Source organism: Chinchilla lanigera, unplaced genomic scaffold (assembly GCF_000276665.1).
Source record: "Chinchilla lanigera isolate Chin_1 unplaced genomic scaffold, ChiLan1.0 scaffold00013, whole genome shotgun sequence".
NCBI lineage: Eukaryota > Metazoa > Chordata > Mammalia > Rodentia > Chinchillidae > Chinchilla > Chinchilla lanigera.
Window position 1 is genome coordinate 17,876,052 of NW_004955414.1, and position 17,924 is coordinate 17,893,975.

At 39.7% G+C, this 17,924-nt stretch overlaps 1 protein-coding gene across 5 annotated transcripts in view; it reads left to right on the forward strand.

Moving 5' to 3' along the window:
* The first annotated feature begins 1,127 nt into the window (after positions 1-1,127).
* The window catches only part of Fam168a (family with sequence similarity 168, member A), a 194,799-nt gene continuing 178,002 nt past the window's right edge, over positions 1,128-17,924 (forward strand). The window contains exon 1 of one of the 5 annotated variants that reach the window (XM_005379948.2): positions 1,128-1,458. The gene's annotated coding sequence lies outside the window, so the exon portion shown is untranslated. The remainder of the gene's footprint in view (positions 1,459-17,924) is intronic. The other 4 variants (XM_005379950.2, XM_005379949.2, XM_013511973.1 and 1 more) reach the window with 4 other exon arrangements.

Consider the following 17,924-nt stretch of genomic DNA (forward strand, 5'->3'; position numbering starts at 1 on the left):
CACGCCCGGCTACACATAATCTTGAAGCACTTCCAAGGCGATGGAAAGGCATGAAAAACTTCTAGGCAGGGAAGTCTCTGGATTTGAAAATTGTATTTTTTTGGAAATCGTTTTACAGCTTAAAGTGTTCCTTTTAAACGATTCAGGCAATATGAAAATAAAAATAACTTGAAATCTGACCGCCTATAATCAGTGAAAATTTTTCCTGAAATTTCTCTATGCTTATAAAATATCGTCTCTAACTTCACATAAATTGGACTTGTCTAAACATGCTTGGTTCTGTAATCAATTTTCCCTCCAGAATAAATTATGAATAGTTTTTCACATCAATAGAGCTTAATTATCACTATCACGGTAGACTTTTTAGTATTGCATTGTATGCATACATCACAATGTAATTAGACCTGTATTGATGGATATTTATGTTTCCCCAATAATCAAGAACCTCATATAACAAATATGTACATTCTTTTCAAATTGTTATCTTTTCAAGATAAATTCTTAAAAGTAATAGTGCTGTATGTGTAAATATACAGAAGTGTCCTTTTTTAACATTTGGATTAAAGTTGCCAAATCGCCCTCAGATTTGCAGGGAGACCCGTGAGGAAGCATTAATTCTAGCGTGAGCAGGGGTAAAGGAGATGGCGAGGAAAGTACAGAACCACAGGTGATCTACCCATTTAGGCCTATCTCGGTGGCCTGGTATATTCCTTCCGTCCCTTTTTCCTCTTTCACTTTTTCTTAACATGGAGGAAGAACGAAGAACTTCATCTCCCAGCATTTCATAGGGACCACACTGCCTGGGAACTGTAGTACCAGGTCTGAGAAGGGCACGGAAGGAGGAGGGTAGAAGGCTGTGGGGCATGCTGGGAGATGTAGTCCAGCGGGCCGCGACAGGTATCGGTAGATTGGAGACATTGGGAACTTCGCCACCTGGGGATGGAGCTGCAGAATGACCTGACTCTTCTCAAAGGTGGTGTTTGAGTTTACTAAAGCCACCGGCGGACGGCTGATTTCCTCCCACTGTCTGTTCTACGGAGGGTGCGGCCACTCAGCACTGGCGCGCCTAGGGAGGCTCAGGCCGCGCGCTGGCCGGAGCAGGGCATGCCGGGAATTGTGGTCCTGGCGCTCTGAGGCTGTGGGACGTGTCGCGCCGCCGTGCCGCCGCCTCCTCCCCCGCCCTTCTCAGCGGTCCCCAGCCCTCTCCCTCCGCCTCCTCCTCCCTTGCCCGCAGCGGAGAGTCCCCTCCCCCAACCCGTCGGGCTCCTCCGCGGCTACTGCAGAGGATTCAGAGCCGAGTCGCTGAGGAGGAGGAGGCTTCTGTCCCTGCGCGCCATCCGCCACTCTACTGGACACGGGCGAGGGAGCGAGAGCGTCGCCGCTGTAGCCTCCAGAGAAGACAAGGGCATCGCTGCTTCAGCCGCCGCCGCCGCCGTTTTCGCGTGCAGCCGCTCACCGGTGAGGAGACCGCCCCCCCTGCGGCTGCCCCGGCCCGGACGGGCCCCGGCCCCGGCCGCGGTCTCGGTCTCGGTCTGGCCCCGGCCCCGGCCCTCTCTTCTAGATCCTGGGCTGCCGGTGCTGGGGTGAATGAGAGTGGGGTTGGGGGGAGGGGGCTGAGGTCGCGATGGAACGGCGGGCTGGCGGGGGAGACTTGTCCGGGCGCGGGCTGGGGGTGGGGTGAGGGTGCGACCTAAGCAGGTTGAGGGGAGGGGGACTTCTAATGGGGCAAGGACCAGACCTGGGGCAGGGACGTGGGGTGGGGGAAAGGGGTGGAATTTGGGATGGTCTCAGGCAGAGGTGAAAGATGAGACAGGGGTGGGATGGCTTTAATGGGGGAGGGGACTGAATGAGGGTGGTGGTTTGGGGTTGGCCCGGAGCAGTTGACAGCTTGAGATCTGAGCCCGGGTGGGGGATGATTTTAATACAAAGTGGGATGTAAACGGTTGGATAGGACCCTGGGGAATGTTAATTCACGGAGACGGAATGTGAGGTGGACCTGAGGCAGGGTAATGGAGGTAGCAGGAGCAGGCGAAGAGGGGCTCTGCATAGGTTGAGACCTGAGTTTAAAGTAGGCGTTTGTCATCTGGGGATGGTGGAATTTGTGGGAATTTATGGAATTAGTCTGGGTATAGGACAGCAGAGGAGATGGCATTGGGGGTGTTTCTGGGGTGCGCTGATGGGTACTGGAATAGGAGCGGTAGGGGTGAGACTTCAGTGGGGGGAATATGATGGTGAGCTGGCAGGAGTTGGGTAATTTGGAAGGTAGGCCATAAAGGGGAGGGCAAGAATTGAAACGGGGTGGGATATAGTGGGGTAGGATTTAGGGTGATCTTTGCCTCACTGGAGGGGGCTTGGTGGCTCCCAGGTTGCCGTGTGGAGGCAGAGTACCTAAAGCTGCTGCTAGGCTGGACTCGGAGAGAATAGTGGCAGGTGGTGAGCAAGGGTGGGGGATGGTACTTGAATTAAATGTCCCTTGGCCAAGGTGGCAGAGAGAGTTTTGGAGAATGAACATCTGCGATGAACTGGAGAGATGGTTGTGGATGGTAAGGTGGCAGAAGCGAAATTTAAGGTGTGAGAGACCTGGAGTTGTTGGTATGGATGGGGCAGAGAGGTTGGAGAGGGGCAGTGAGTGGTGCTGAGAAGGAATGGGTTGGATTATTCTCGAGGGGAAGGATTGGGATGTCCTCCTGGAGACACAAGAGCTTTAGGGGTTGCACACTAATTAAAAGGTTGTTAGAGGGGACTTTGCCAGGGACAGAAGGTACGTTAAAGATTCTCCTAGAGGACATCTTAAGCTGTCAGTTTGATTTTTTTTTTGTTTATTTATATTAGTATCATTTGGAAGTAAAGTCAGCCCAAAGGGTGAAGTTTAGAGGGGCGTCAGCGAAGATAGAATTAAAGAGGGGAAGATGTCTTCTATTATTCATATATCATAAAGAGAAAATTGCGGGGGACCCACTGTCAAAGGTGGGGGAGAATGAAAGTGGGATGTAATAGATATCTTTCTATATGCTATTTCTGCCTTTTCCTTTCCCCCTTCTGATGCATTTAAAACTAGTCCTGGAATTTGGAATTTAAATAGATTTGATGAGCTTGGGGTTGTTAAGTATGCATTCTTTGCCTTAGAACTAATGAATGAAAAATGTGAGGCTGAATTTATTTTCTAGGCAGGTAATGTGCGTGTATGCAAAAAGAGCTTAGGTAGCTCCCCCCTTGATTGCTTGAAGACTCCATTTATTGGTGTCCTGGTTTGCAAGGCAATTAGGCCCATTATTGTATTGCAGGCTAATAATCCCGAGATGAGTCTTGGCACCACTGCTTTATGTAAACAGAGAAGACAGGAAATATGGAAATGTCATAAATATTCATTGGTGAGATGGTTTGGTACTGATGGAGTTTTTCATTTGATTCTCTTTTGACATTGCTTGATAAAATTTAAAATAATTGGGCTATTTCTATAGATTAAATTTTCTCCTAAAGGAATTCGAGTGATCAGAATTCTGTCACATGTGGATAAATGAGGTATATAAAGGCATTTTTATTTTGTTTTTTAGGGGATGCTGTTGATGTAGGCACATTGCATTAGCTACAGAAACAACGTCTGCATCTATTAATCACAAATTTGATTTAGAGCTTGGAGATATGCACAGTCTTCTGGCAGAACGCTGATGGAAGGTAGAGAGGAGTGTACATGGAAGGAACAGCTTTAGGGAAACAGTTTTGTGAACTTAACTGCATTAACTATGATATGTTAAACATGAAGTGGCTAATGATTAGAGCTCAGACTGAGGAAAAATGAGGGATGTAAAGAGTATAAAATTGGCATCAATGGGATCAAAATAATTCTTTTTATTTTTGTTAAAGCCTTAGAGTTCAGCTCAAAAAACAAACCATTTTTCTTGGCTTTCATAGCTGAGCACATTAAAATACACATTTAGATTTTTTTTATTTTTGTATTCCAGAATAAACAAAGTTATGGAAGATTGGACTTGTCCTTGGAATTGAAAGTGGTATTTTGGTGGTGGGGAGAGTAGGAGGAAGGTTTTTTTTTTTTTTTAATTGTAATAAAAATTAGGTTTGAGCAGTAACCTGCGACTTGATGAGAGTATTCTCTGACTAGTGTAAGCATTTCTTCTCATAACTTTGTTCTGGTGTACAGACATTGCTTTTATGGATCTGCAGCCATGGTTTAAGGTGGGATGTTTATATTAAAGCATAGCTTCTGAAAGCTCCTGCCTAGAAGAGTGTGTATGTGTGTGTCCCCTACAGCTAGGGTCACATGTGCAGAAGTGATATGTATGAAGTGTTTTAGTATCTTTCCCTCATTTAATTCTTCAGACACTGGTAAAGAAGGGAAGAGCAGGTGGAGGTACTGGTAGACAGAAGCCTTGGTGGAATGAAGAGCACATGGATTTATTTATAAGTCAAGGGTTCTGGCTTCAAATCTCAGTTCTACCACTTAAAAGCTAAATGATGTCAGTAAAGTCATTAAAAATCTTTTAAACTTAGTGGTAATGCTTGTACAACATTGTGAATGTTCTCAGTGCCCTCGGTTGTTCACTGTAATATGGCTAAAATGGTAAAATAAAAATTTATACTTCACAAGGTTGTCAAGGAGAACAAATTAGTTCATGTCCTGAAATCACTTTATATCTTGAAAACAGTATACATATGAAATATCTGCTCACTCTTTATTTATTTATTGTTTGCTAAGTGCCAAAGGAAATGAAAATGAACAAAAAAGCAGTTGTCAAGGAACTTTCATTGTCATGGGAGAGACAATTTAAATGTAGGAAAGAAGTGAGGTGAAATGAAATTGGTGGTTAAGAATATGTGTCCTGAAGTCTATCCACCACTGCTAGCTGTGTGACCTTGGGCACAGTGAGCTCATCTGTAAAGTGGGGGTAATAGAACTATCTCATAAGGTTGTTTTAAAGATTAAACAAAATAACCCAACAGAACATTTAACACTGTGTTACACAGTATGCATTACAACAATATTAGTTGCCATTATTACTGGAGAGATAGACAGACCCTAGAATGGTGAATAGACTTGTGTACCCTACCAATTGGTTCTTAGTATTATGGTATTCTGTTAGTTATTAGGGCAGTATTTTTATTTTGCTTTATGATATAATTATCTGCACTTTGCATGTTTGTACTACATATTTGCATGTTTGTAGTGTAGGATTTATTTATTTATTTATATTGAGGATTGAACCTGGAGTCTTTTTTTTTTTTTCCCCCGGTACCGGGAATCGAACTCATGACCTTGCACTGTGCCACTGAGCTAAATCCCCAGCCCCAAACCTGAAGTCTTCACACTGAGCTACATTCATTATTTTATTGATTGATGCAGAACTGGGGATTGACCCTGAGCTAAGTCTTTTGTTTTTGTTTTTGTTTTAGTTGGTATCCAGAACTGAACTCAGGACCTTGCACTTGCCAGGCAGGTGCTGCTGAGCTACATTCATAACCCTTTAAATTTTTTTTTTGAGACAGGATCTTGTTATGTCAGTAAATTGTTTAGGCTGGACTTGAATTTGCAATACTTCTGCCTCATCTCTCCCACTGTTAGGATTATAGGCTATGCCACCTTGCCTGGTTGTTGTCTGGGTACTTTAAACAATTCTTTAAATGACAAGTAGTAAGAATGTTATCAGTTAGCTTCCTCATATATAAAACAAGAAAAGCTATACTGTCAGAGGTTGCCTTTTTTATGTTTTATTTTGAGACATGGTTTCACTAAATTGCCCAGTCTGGGCTTGAACTTTTGATTCTCATGCCTCAGGCTCCCAGATCCACCATGCTGCTGGCCCTGCCTCTTTCTCCTCCTCTTCTTCCTTTTCCCCTCTTCCCTCCCCTCCTCTTCCCTTTCCTCTTGCCTTTCACTGCTTTGTCCCTTTTTTTTTTTTTAAATGTGCTGGGGTTCAAAACCCTGGGCCTTACATGTGCTAGGCATGTGCTCTCCTACACCATTAGCCTTTGTGGAGCTCTGAAAGAGGACTGTTTGGGAGTGTTTCTTTCATTGGCAGGAATTCTGTATATTCTAGATTCTAATTCTGATTTTGCAGAAGAGTCTTCCATCTGAAGTAGAGTACTACCAGTAGGAAATACTCAGTAATACCTATCAGAAGCTTAGCAATATATATGCCAAGAATTTTTTAAATCTAAATTTGAAATTCAAATTCATTAATAATCTGTTGGAGCTTCAGTTTATTATTTTATTTTTTTTGGTACTGGGAATCGAACTCATGACCTTGTGCTTGCTAGGCGGGTGCTGTGCTGCTGAGCTATATCCCCGGCCCTGTATTTATATTTTTCAAGTTTTATTTTTTTTTTGAGACAGGGTCTCACTGTGCAGTTCAGGTTGGCCTTGAGCTCACTTTGTAGCCCAGGCTGGCCTCGAACTCGCAATGATCCTCCTGTCTCAGCCTCCTGAGTGCTGGGATTACAGGCATGCACCACCACACTTAGCTTAAATTTTATTTTAAAGAGAAAAAAGTGAAACAAAATTTCAAAACAAGATAATAGGAGGGTAACAATGGTTAATACATTGTGTATTGTTATCTTTAAATTAGTTACTCACAGTACAAGATAGCAGCATTTAATTGTCCAAACAATATTAGCACAAACCTTTCTTTTCTTTTCAATGAACTAAGAGAAATTAGTAGTATAACTACCTTAAGTATCTTTTTTTTTTTTTCTTTTTCCTTTCCTTTCTCCATTCCCCCATCCCAGGTTCTCTTTCCTTTGGAGGTTCCTTCCCATTTTACAATAGCTGTTGTACATTTTGGATCATATTTACTCTTTTAGCTTCTCACACTAAGGAGACAATACGATGTTTACACATGTGCATCTGGTTTATTTCACTTATGAGTATGGTCTCAAGTTGCATCCATTTACCTATAAAAGTTGGAGTTTCAGTTTAATGATTTGTAAATTTGGGTTTAAATGAGATAATAAATGTGAAAATATTTTTTTTTCAAAGAGTCACACACATTCATCTTTTCTTTCTTTTTTTTTTGTACTAGGAATAAACTCAGGATGTTGCACTTGCCAGTGCCACTGAGCTATATCTGTGGCCCAATGAAAATACTTTTTAAACTATGAAAGATTATATAAATGATGGTTTTCTTTCCCTCCTAGTTTTTTTTTTTTTTTTGGTTTTCTCCGGTACTGGGAACCAAACTCACGACCTTGCACTTGCCAGGCAGGCGCTTTTGCCGCTGAACTAAATCCCCAGCCCCCTTTCCCTCCTAGTTTAGCATACTGAAATCAGGACACTCTACACATGAGTAAAGGCTTCCCATACTTGTTTTATTGCCTCTTTGCAAAGTTCTCCCAGTGGAGGAGGGAATACTGTACAGGAAGGTCAGTTTACAATTTCTCCCTTGAAATTTAAAGGTTGTTAGATATACAAGGATAGAGAGAGTGCTAGAGAATTTTCTTATGGTGAATTTATGGAACCTAATTCTACATTAACTGTTCTGGCTAGCTAAAAATGAAACAGTGTCTGCTTTATTGAAGTAGAGAATGCAGTATACACTATTTATCATTATTCAGTCATTTCCCTCTCAGTTTGCTACCTATAATTTATTACAGAGACATTGTTAAAGTGAGAAGGATTGTTTATACAATGTATGGATTAAATGAGATAAGACAGTGTACCTGGAACAGTGTCAGGAACATACATAGTTAGCACTCAGTACAGTAGCTATTACTGTTATTGATATTTTTATTTTACCTGTGATTGTGAATTGTTTAGAGCTAAAATTTCTTCTTGGCTAAGGATCTCTTTCGAGTTCAAGGCTAGCCTGGGCTACATAATGAGTTCAAGGCCAGCCTGAACTACATCGTGAGACTGTCTCTCAAAAAACAAAAACCAAAACAAAACAAAAATTTCTTCCTGGCTATTTTTTGTTACTTAGTATTTTCCTGGGCTACATCTTCTCTCATTCAGTATTTTTTTATTAGTGTATTTGTGATACTTAATGAATATATTCATTGTGGGATGGATGTATCTATTCATTTCATATCTTGATCCTTTCTACTTCCTCTTCCCCTCCCTTTCTTCCTGTCTGTCCTCATCCCCACATCTCTTTCCATCTCCACAAAGTCATTTCCTATCATCTTTTTTTCTATCATCATTTTTTTTTAATCATCTTTTATTTTGTTCTTTAAATTACACTTTGGGGGCCGGGGATGTAGCTCAGTGGCACAGTGACTGCCTGGCAAGCATGAGGTCATGAGTTTGATTCCCAGTACCAAAAAAACAAAAACAAAAAAAACAAAAAAAACAGTGGGTTTCTTATGTAAGAGAAAATGTCATATTTAACCTTCTGTGTCTGATTTATTTCACTTAGCAATTTCCTACAAGTTACTCAAATTTATCCTTCTTTATGGTTGAGTAGTATTCTTATATCTATGTCTATATATCACATTTTCTTTATCCAGTCATCTGTTGATGGGTGAGTTGTGCTGCTATAAACATGGGTATGAATATGTATTATAATATGATTTCTTTATCTTATTTGAAAAGATACCCAGAAGTGGTATAGCTGAGTCAAATAGAATTTCCAGTTTTAGTTTTTTGGGGAATCTCCATACTGATTTCTGTGTAAATTTACTTTATTAATATCTTAAGTAAAATAAAGAACAGAATGGAATATAAATCCATAACTGTGACACATCCCAAGGAGCTACTCTGATACATGACCGGTTTAGGGAATCTATTGAATAATTATTAGATGGCAGGTAGTAAGAGAGTGCTGGGAGTCAGAGATACAAAAATAAGACTCCCTGCTCTTAAAGCATTTACAGTCTAGTGGGGAGGGGACAGATCACATGTAATAGTCGCAGAGCAGCAATAAATGCCTTGATGGAGGCATGGGCAAGGGGCATGTGAGGACGTGGCTTGGCCTGGCCTCATCTGCCTGGGGAACAAAGAGGGGAGATGCTTAGAGGAACTGATGCTTGAGGTGACACCTGAAGGGTAAGTGCATGTGCTGGGGAATGAGAAGTTAGGGATGACTCATTTTATGGTCACATAGTCTTCTTTAGTTGTTCCTCTCCTGTGTTCTGGTAGACCTTAGTTCATAGCTTTCTTTAAGGCCTTCCAAGGATATGTCCTTACTGTAAAACCAAATAAGCCAGTCTCTAGTCATGTTGGGTAATCATGCTCCTCTTCTTACTGTTTGCTCTTCTGTCTATTTGAAAAGCCCTCTCCCTGGTGAATTTATTTTTTACTATGTCAGTCAGATGAGTAGTACTAGTGAACATAGTTTATAGTTTTTGCTCTTTTTGGTTTAGCAGGAAGACATTTTTGAAGCTGTGAAAATAGTGATATTTAAGAAGAGATAGCTGTTGTTCTGTCTTCTTAGTAAATGCCAATATATCTCTCAGGGTTAGCTCTCTGGCTTCCTGGACATGTGTATGTTCCCAGAGATTGAATCCAGGGGTGTTCTACTACACCCTCAGCTACACCCTCAGCTCTTTCTTTATTTTTCATTTGGAGACAGGGTTTTTGGTAAGTTGCTCAGGCTGGGCTTGAAACTACAGCCATTCTGCCTCAGTCTCCCAAGTACTTGGGGGTTATAGCTGTGTACCACCTCCCCCAGCTTCATTGGACTTTTGTATTCTTTCACTGAGTAGTCTTGCTCATTTGCTGATGACCGTCAAATTTGTATCTTCACAATTCTTTCCTAAGATCCAGACTTGCAGATGTTACTGGCCACCATCTACTGCCTACAATATACCGTTCCAATGGTCCTCAAACTCAGTATGTTGAAGCTGGAACTCCTTGTATATATCTTCTGACTTCCCTGTTTGCAAACCCCCACTCACAGAAAGTTAAAATTATCTCTTCCTGTGTTTTTGTCCTAACTTGAAGGAATTATCATCCATCATTATCTTTTTGGTTTATTTTTTTGTTTTTGTTTTGTTCATCATTATCATTCAAGGTGTTATGCTATGTCTTGTCTTATCCCTTATCTCTCATAGTCAAACATAACTCCTAATATTTCTGGAATTAAGCTCTGCATTCTTCCTACGATTACCATTTTAGTTCAGGCAATACACCTGGACAAGTGGTAGCCTTCTAATTGGCCTCTGTATCTCTCTTATCTTGTAAACCTGTCTTCTCTGGAGCAGCCAGAACATTTACCCAATATACTTGTGTCTTTATATGTCTGTTTTGTTTCTTTTTTTGTTGTTGTTTTTTTCTGGTACCGGGAATCGAACTCACAACCTTGCGCTTGCCAGGCAGGCGCTGTGCCGCTGAGCTAAATCCCCAGCCCCATTATGTCTTTATATGTCCATGTCACTCCCTGTTTCAGTCCCTTCATTGGTTCCGTACCATGACGTATTTGGCCTTCTATGACCTACTTCTGTATAATCCTGCTTGATTTCTTATCACAGATAATACTGAGCAGTCTGTAGTTTCTGTAGGTATCTTGCCATTTCATACCTTTGCTTGTACATACTGTCTCTCTTTTTCTTCCTTCTTTTGAGTTAGGTGTACCATTTCCCTCTGAGACTCTTCACAGGAAACCTTTGTTGTAATAAACAACAAAGCACTCCTACATTGTTCCCAAGGAACACCCAGTACATGCCTCTGTCTCAACACTTGCCTAATTTTAGGAAAATAGTTTTTGTTATACTCTTTACTTTACTGTTTCGTGTGGGCAAGGATTGTGTTCTAGTCATCTTGGGTATCTTCTAGGTCTTAGCTCTTGGTGTGTGCTTGCAAGTAGTGAGTGAATAGTTTTTGAACTGAACCTAGTGAGGACACATGGCAAAATTAGTAGTATGATGTTCTAGTGAGTAGGATACAGTTTGTTTCCAAATGTGAGTTTTTATTTAGAATGGATTTAGATTTTATCTACATTAATAAGGACTTTGATGATGATGTATGGACAAAGCTCTAAAGTAGAAGGCTGCCAGGACCTGGTTGTGGTGGTGCATACCTATAATTCCAGTACTCAGGAAGCTGAGGCAGGAGTATCACCATGAGTTTCAGGTCAGTTTGAGGTATATAAGCAAGTTCAAGACCAGCTTGCACTACATAATGACCTTGTCTCAAAAAAAAAAAAAAAAAAGACTGCCAGGAGTGGGGCACATGCCTATAATTCTAGCTACTTGAGAGGCTAAAGTAGTAGGACTGCAAGTTTGAGGCCAGCTTGGACAGTTTAGTGAGACCCTGTTGCAAAATAAAAAAATGAAAATAGCTGGGGATGTACTTTCGTACTCCCTTGATTTAATTTCCAGTCCTACAAAAGAAAAAAAAATGTAGAATACTGAAGAGCAAGGAAAGAGACTAACGAAAGTAGATATTTCAAAAAAATTTAGTTCCTTGGATAAGTATGCTATCTTTAGTGTTGAAAACAGTTGTGCATGTTTTGGGTCAAACTGTGTTTATCCCAAAGTTTAACATTTTGTTAAATGGGCCATTGACGTCTGTATGAAGATGCTCTAAGAACATCAGGGTTTATAAAGCTCCAATATACCTCTTCCTCTTCTTGACACTTAGGAGGGTATCTAGATCCTTTTAGAATACAGTTTTGTTTTTTTTTTTTGTTTGTGTGTGGTACTAGTAATTGAACCCAGGGCCTTTACACTTATTTATTATGAGACAGGGTCTTGCTGAGTTGCCCAGATTGACCTCAAATTTATGGTCTTCCTGCCTTAGACTACCAGGGTGCTGGGATTACAGGTTGTACTACCATGCCTGGCTATGCCTTTTTTTTTTTTTTTTTTTTTTTTGATACAGGGTCTTCATATGTATCTCAGGCTGGGCTCAGCTTTGCAATCCCAAGTGCTGGGAGTACAGGTACACATCACCAGTGTACTCTGCAAAATATGCCCACTTTTAAATGTATTTTTATTGGTATATGTTTGCAATATATAATAATAACATTCACTGTGAGAAATTGGTATATGTACATATCACATCTTGAGCATTTTTGCTTCCCTTTTTCCCTCTTCCTCGGATCCCCTTCCCATTTTCAACAACATGTACTTCCCTGTTTCCAAACATCTCTCCTTTATTTTACTCTTTATAAATTTAGGTTTCTCTAGAAGAGAAACCAATGTGATATTTTAACTTTTGGTGTCTGATTTATTTCACTTTGCATTTTGATCTCAAGATACATCCATTTCCCTACAGATGACTCAAATTTATCCTTCTTTATGGATGAGTAATATCTATCTATCTATCTATCTATTTAAATATATATATATCTCACATTTTCTTTATTCATTAATCTGTTGATGAGCATATAAACTGCTTCCATAATTTAGCTATTGTGAACTGTGTTGCTATAAGCATGGGTATTATGATGACTGTAACTCTTGGGCAGATACCCACAAGGAGTATAGTTGGATCAGATGGAACTTCTATTTTGAGTTTTTTGAGGAATCCCACACTAATTTCCACAGTGGTTGTACTACTTTACATGCGCACTAACAGTGTAGGAGGTTTCCTTTTTTACCCATAACCTTGCCAGCATTTGTTGTTGTTTGAGTCCTTGATTATAACCATTTTTACTGGAGTATGGAAGACTCTCAGTGTTGCTTCTTTAATTTTTATTTATTTATTTATTTATTTTTAGTTTTTTTTTTCCGGTACTGGGAATCGAACTCACGACCTCACGCTTGCCAGGCAGGCGCTGTGCTGCTGAGCTAAATCTCCAGCCCCAGTGTTGCTTCTTTAAATGGCTAGAGATGCTGAACACTTTTTCATATATTTTTTGGCCATTTGTTTTTCTTCTGAGCAGTATCTTTTCATTTCAGTTGCTATTTTTTATTGGGTCTTTTATTTGGGGGGAGTCTAATTTTCTTTTAGTTCTTCTATATATTCTAGATATGAGTCCTCTGTCCAAAGGCTAGCTGGCAGAACTTCCCATTCTGTATCTCTTCACTCTGTTGGTTGTTTTCTTTGCTGTACAAAGCTTTTTAATTTGATATATCCCATTTGTTTATCCTTGGTGTTACATCTTGTGTGTTGGGGTTCTGTTCATAAAGTCCTTGGCTATGCCTGTGTCTTTGAGTTTTACCATTTTTTTGTTCTTCCAGTAGATTCAGTGTTTCTGTTTTTACATATAGGTTTTTGATCCATTTTGATTTGATTTTAGCTCAGGTAAGAGATACAGATCTAGATTTATCTGCATGTAGATAACCAGTGTTCCTGGCACCATTTGTTCTCTCTCTACTTCCAAGATGATGCCTTGTTTTGTGTCCTCTGGAGGGGACAAAATCTTTGTCCTCACTTTGTGGACGGGAAAGAAGTATCAGACAACTCTCCTGTAAGCCCCGCTTACAACAGCATTAATACCACTCATAAGAGTGGAGCTCTCATGACTTCATCACTTCCTAAAAGTCCTCACCTCTTTTTTCTCTTTTCTTGAGACAGGATCTTTCTAAATTGCCCAGGAGGGGTTTAAATTTGGAATCCTCCTGCTTTAGCCTCTTAGAGTGTTGGGATTACGGGTATGTGCCATTACAGCTGTCTAATCCTCACTTCTTAATACCACCATAATGGAGATAAGTTTGAACATGAGTTTTGGAAGGACACTCAAACACTGCAATGAGTATATATTTATATAGCAAATGTAGTTTAAAAAGAAATTGTATTGAGGTATGTATAACATGTAGAAAAAAATACACAGAAAGTGTAATTAGAACTGAGATCAGGAAAGGAAACATGCCCTCCTCTCAAGGTAACCAATATTCTGACTTCCAGTATCATAAATCATTTTTGTCTGTTTATGAACTTTCACAAAGAATAACTGGTTTTTTCAGCATTGTGAGATTCATTTATATTCTTGTGTGTAGAAGCATGGTGGTATACACCTTTAATTCCAGCTACTCAGGAGATGGAGGCAAGAAGATCATGAGTTTGAGGCCAGCCTGGGCAGTTTAGCAAGACCCCTTCTCAAGAAAACACAGAAAAGCTGGGGATGTAGCTCAGTGGTAGCACACTTGCCTGACATGTTTGAAGCCCCAAGTTCCATTCTCAGTCCTACAAAAGAAACCAAAAAAACCTAAGAAAAAATTCTTTTTTCTTTTTGTGTGTTTTTTAAACCCAGGGCCTTCACACTGAGCCACATCCTCAGCTTTTTAAATAATTTTTTTTTGTTGTTTTTTTCCGGTACTGGGAATCAAACTCATGACCTTGCGCTTGCCAGGCAGGCACTGTGCCGCTGAGCTAAATCCCCAGCCCCTTAAATAATTTTTTAAAATTTTGAGACAATCTCACAAAGTCATTGAGTTACCCAGGCTGAGCTTGAATTTGTCATCCTCCTTACTCATTCTCCCAGAGTGCTGGGATTATAGGCATGAAAAACCTAAGAAATTTTAGGAATATTTATTTATTTAAAAATAATCCTATTGCATAGTAGCATATTTTAGTGAAAAAAGTATTCCAAACCAAAAATAGTAGAGCAATGTTTTAAATTTTAAAAAATCTCTTTAATGTATGAGTGGATTCTTATCTTCTGCATTGGCTATTGTAATTGATTGTTCTGCTTGGAGTATATGAAGAAAATCTAGTCCTACATAGATATATGGCTGGAAAAGGGAGGAATATTTTGATTGCTTTTTTAGGTGATTGAGGATATTCCTTTGATACTACCCTGACATTTGATAACTGTAGTTTGTTAAGGTTTCATTCCTTTGTAGAACCTGAAACTGTATCAGTGAACTTTTCATATCATTACATTAAAATTCATTGGTTCGTTTTGAAGTTTGAATAGATCTTTAACTCATGATTTTGTTAGTATCATGCATTGATCATTTGTAAAATAATGGTTGCAGTGCATCTTCAGCTGACATGACGAAATATAAATCAGGTGACTTAACAGAAATTTATTTTCTCACAGTTCTGAAAGCTAGAGGTCCAAGATAAAGGGGCCTCCTTGGTCAGTTTTTGGAAAGGGCTCTCTGCTTTGTTGGTGGCCACTTTCTTACTGTCACTCCTTGGTGGTGTGGGTGGGGGGAAAAAGAGAGACAGAGAAGAAAAGCTGAAGAGAGAGAAAGAGAGAGTACATCTGAGAATCGGCAGTAGTAAGTACACATGAGCATGCATGTTATATATGCATATATGCATGCTTCCTTATACAGTAGCGCATGCAAGTTCTCTGGTGTCTCTTCATAAGGGTCCCAATCTCATCATGATGACCCCTTATGATGTCATCTAAACCTAATTATAATGTAAAACTATCTCCCCAGCCCCCCATCTCCAAATGCTATCACTCTGGATGATAGAGTTTCAACATATGAATTTAGGGGGATACAAGTCAGTCTGGGACACTGAGTTATGCAGTTTTAAATACTGACATATTCTATTATATAGTATAAAAAATCACATTTGTTAATAACACCTCCTCTTTAGGCAATTTTTGCTTGACAGCTCAAATTTTGTCATGGGCAACAAATACTGACAGTTGTTTTCCTTGAAGTGACAGTCTCACATTGTTCAGTTTTGAAAAAATGTCTGCCAGACATCCAAGTCTGAATAATTATGGTTTGTCTGCCAGTTGTTCTTTCAAGTAAAAATGGTGTTTTATGAAAAAAAGCAGCTACTTCAGCTTGCAACTCAATTGCATAAGTGCTTTAGTGCTTTTCCTTGAAACAATTCCTTTACTTTGATATGTAGCAGAAATGTTTTATGTGTAGATCACATTTTATCACACAACATTAAAATGATGTTCAAAGGATTGAGATCTAATAAAATTAGTAATTTCTGCAGTTTCATCAGAATGTTCCTTAGTGGAATTAGCCTTTGTGTATATGTGTGTGTGTGGGGGGGTGGCAGGGAGAATGTACTGTTATAGTTTAGTGTCTCTGTCTTAGTTCTATACAAATTGATTTATTTTTACTTCGTATGATTATGTTACCAGGCTTATTTCTTATTGGGGAAGTAGGTGGTTATGTCAAGCCTTTTCAGAAAATACTGTTTTGAAAGACAGTGTGAATGCAGTTGTTTTTTCTTAGGCTTGGTAGAACCAGAAAGTAAACATCAGAATTGAGTAGTTTTACAATTTTTGGATGATGGAAAATCTTTGGGCTTGGTACTTAATATTCTCCACTTTGTAGTGAGAAAAAGTGTGAAGTGGCCTTTCGAAATTGTGCAGAGGTATTATAAAAGTCACTGTTTAGGGCCAGGCGTGGTGGCATATGCCAGTAATCCCAACACTTGGGAGGGTGAGGCAGGAGGATTGCTGTGAGTTTGAGGTCAGCCTGAACTAGACCTGTCTCCAAAACAAAACAAGTTACTGTTTAGGTATATTGGGTTTCCTTTAGCCTTAACCTGGAACATTTACTATAGAAAAAGATATAGATGAAGCCATAGCCAACTAATTTTTTTTTCCAGTACTACGGATTGAACTCAAGGCCTTCCCAATGAGCTATATCCTCAGCCCATTTTAAAAAATTAATTTTGGGCTGGGGATGTAGCTCAGCAGCATAAGCGCTTACCTGGCAAGCCTGAGGTCATGAGTTCAATTCCTGGTACCAAAAAACAAAACAGAACAAAAAATTAATTTTGAGATAGGATCTCACTAATTTGCAGAGTTGCCCAGACTAGGCTTGAACTTGTGATCCTTCTGCCTCAGCTTCTCAGGGTGCTGGGTCTATAGCAGTGTGCCACCACTTCTGACCATAGCCAAGTCATCTTGTTTTTCACTATAATTGAGCAGAAGAGAATAGAATAAGAGTTAGGCTGCACAAGTCATAGTGCTAAACATAGTCTTACCTTTTTCCTAGCACCCGTGTTACAGTCTGGAACCTTAGTTCTGGGGGTGGGGAATAAATATTCATTGCACTATACTCTGTTAACTTATTTGAATTTCAAATATTTCTTGTAAGGCAGTTGTAATTATGTTATTTTACATGTGAGAAAACTTTGGCCCAGTGATGTGCAGTCTCTGCAGGCCTATGAGCCAGTAAGTGACTAGGGTGGAATTTATCCTTAGACTTTTCTGTCTCCAAAGTCTTTGAGTGCTCTTTCCTATGTACCATGTTGCCTCCCTGATTATTTATGTATCTCTAATGCTTGGAATCCATCTGGTCTTTACTACTTTTTGTTGAATAATTGAGTCAATGCCAGATGAGTGAACCAGAGTTTACAGAGAGGGATGTAACCTATCTACTCTCAACCACTGTGTATATTGGTGCTACAGAGTATAACAGTCTTCAATTGTAGCTATGGTGAAAGGTTCAACCTTGAAAATAAACTTTGTAAAACTAAGTAATTTCTATATTTAGGAATAGAAGAGATCTGATGGTACGAATTTTCCTTAAATTATTAATGTTCTCTTTTGGAATATATCACACATTTGTTTTGCTCTGGCTTACCCCCTTACGCATTATGAGACCTTGGGAACTTTTCTGTGTTTCATTTTTTATCTTTAAAAAGAGAAGGGCATAATAGTAGCAGTACATAATTCCTAGGTAGTTGTGAGAACTGAATAAAATAATAAAATTAGCTGGGTGTGGTGGCACAGGCCTGTAATCCCAGCACTTGGAGGCTTTTGGAGGCTGAGGTATGGTGATCGCAAGTTCAAGACCAGCCTGGGCTATGAAGTGAGCTCAAGGCCAGCCAGAGCTGCATAGAGAGACCCTGTCTCAGAAAGACAAAAAAAAAAAAAGTTTACCACATTGCTAGGCATACATTAATTTCTCAGTAAATGATAGAAGTTGTTCATACTATCCTAGAATGGGAATATGGAATTTATTATAACTTTCAATATATGGAGAAAGAATAATAATTTGACTTTTAATGCATCTTTCTTAGAGACATAAGGCTCTGAATTTCTTGGTTTTTGTGATGTGTATTTTGGTTTACCTTACTTAATGTACTTGGCAGTAGAGCTCAGTTTAGGCTATTTGCTTGGATTTCCATCAGCTTTCTTTGGGTGGTGGTG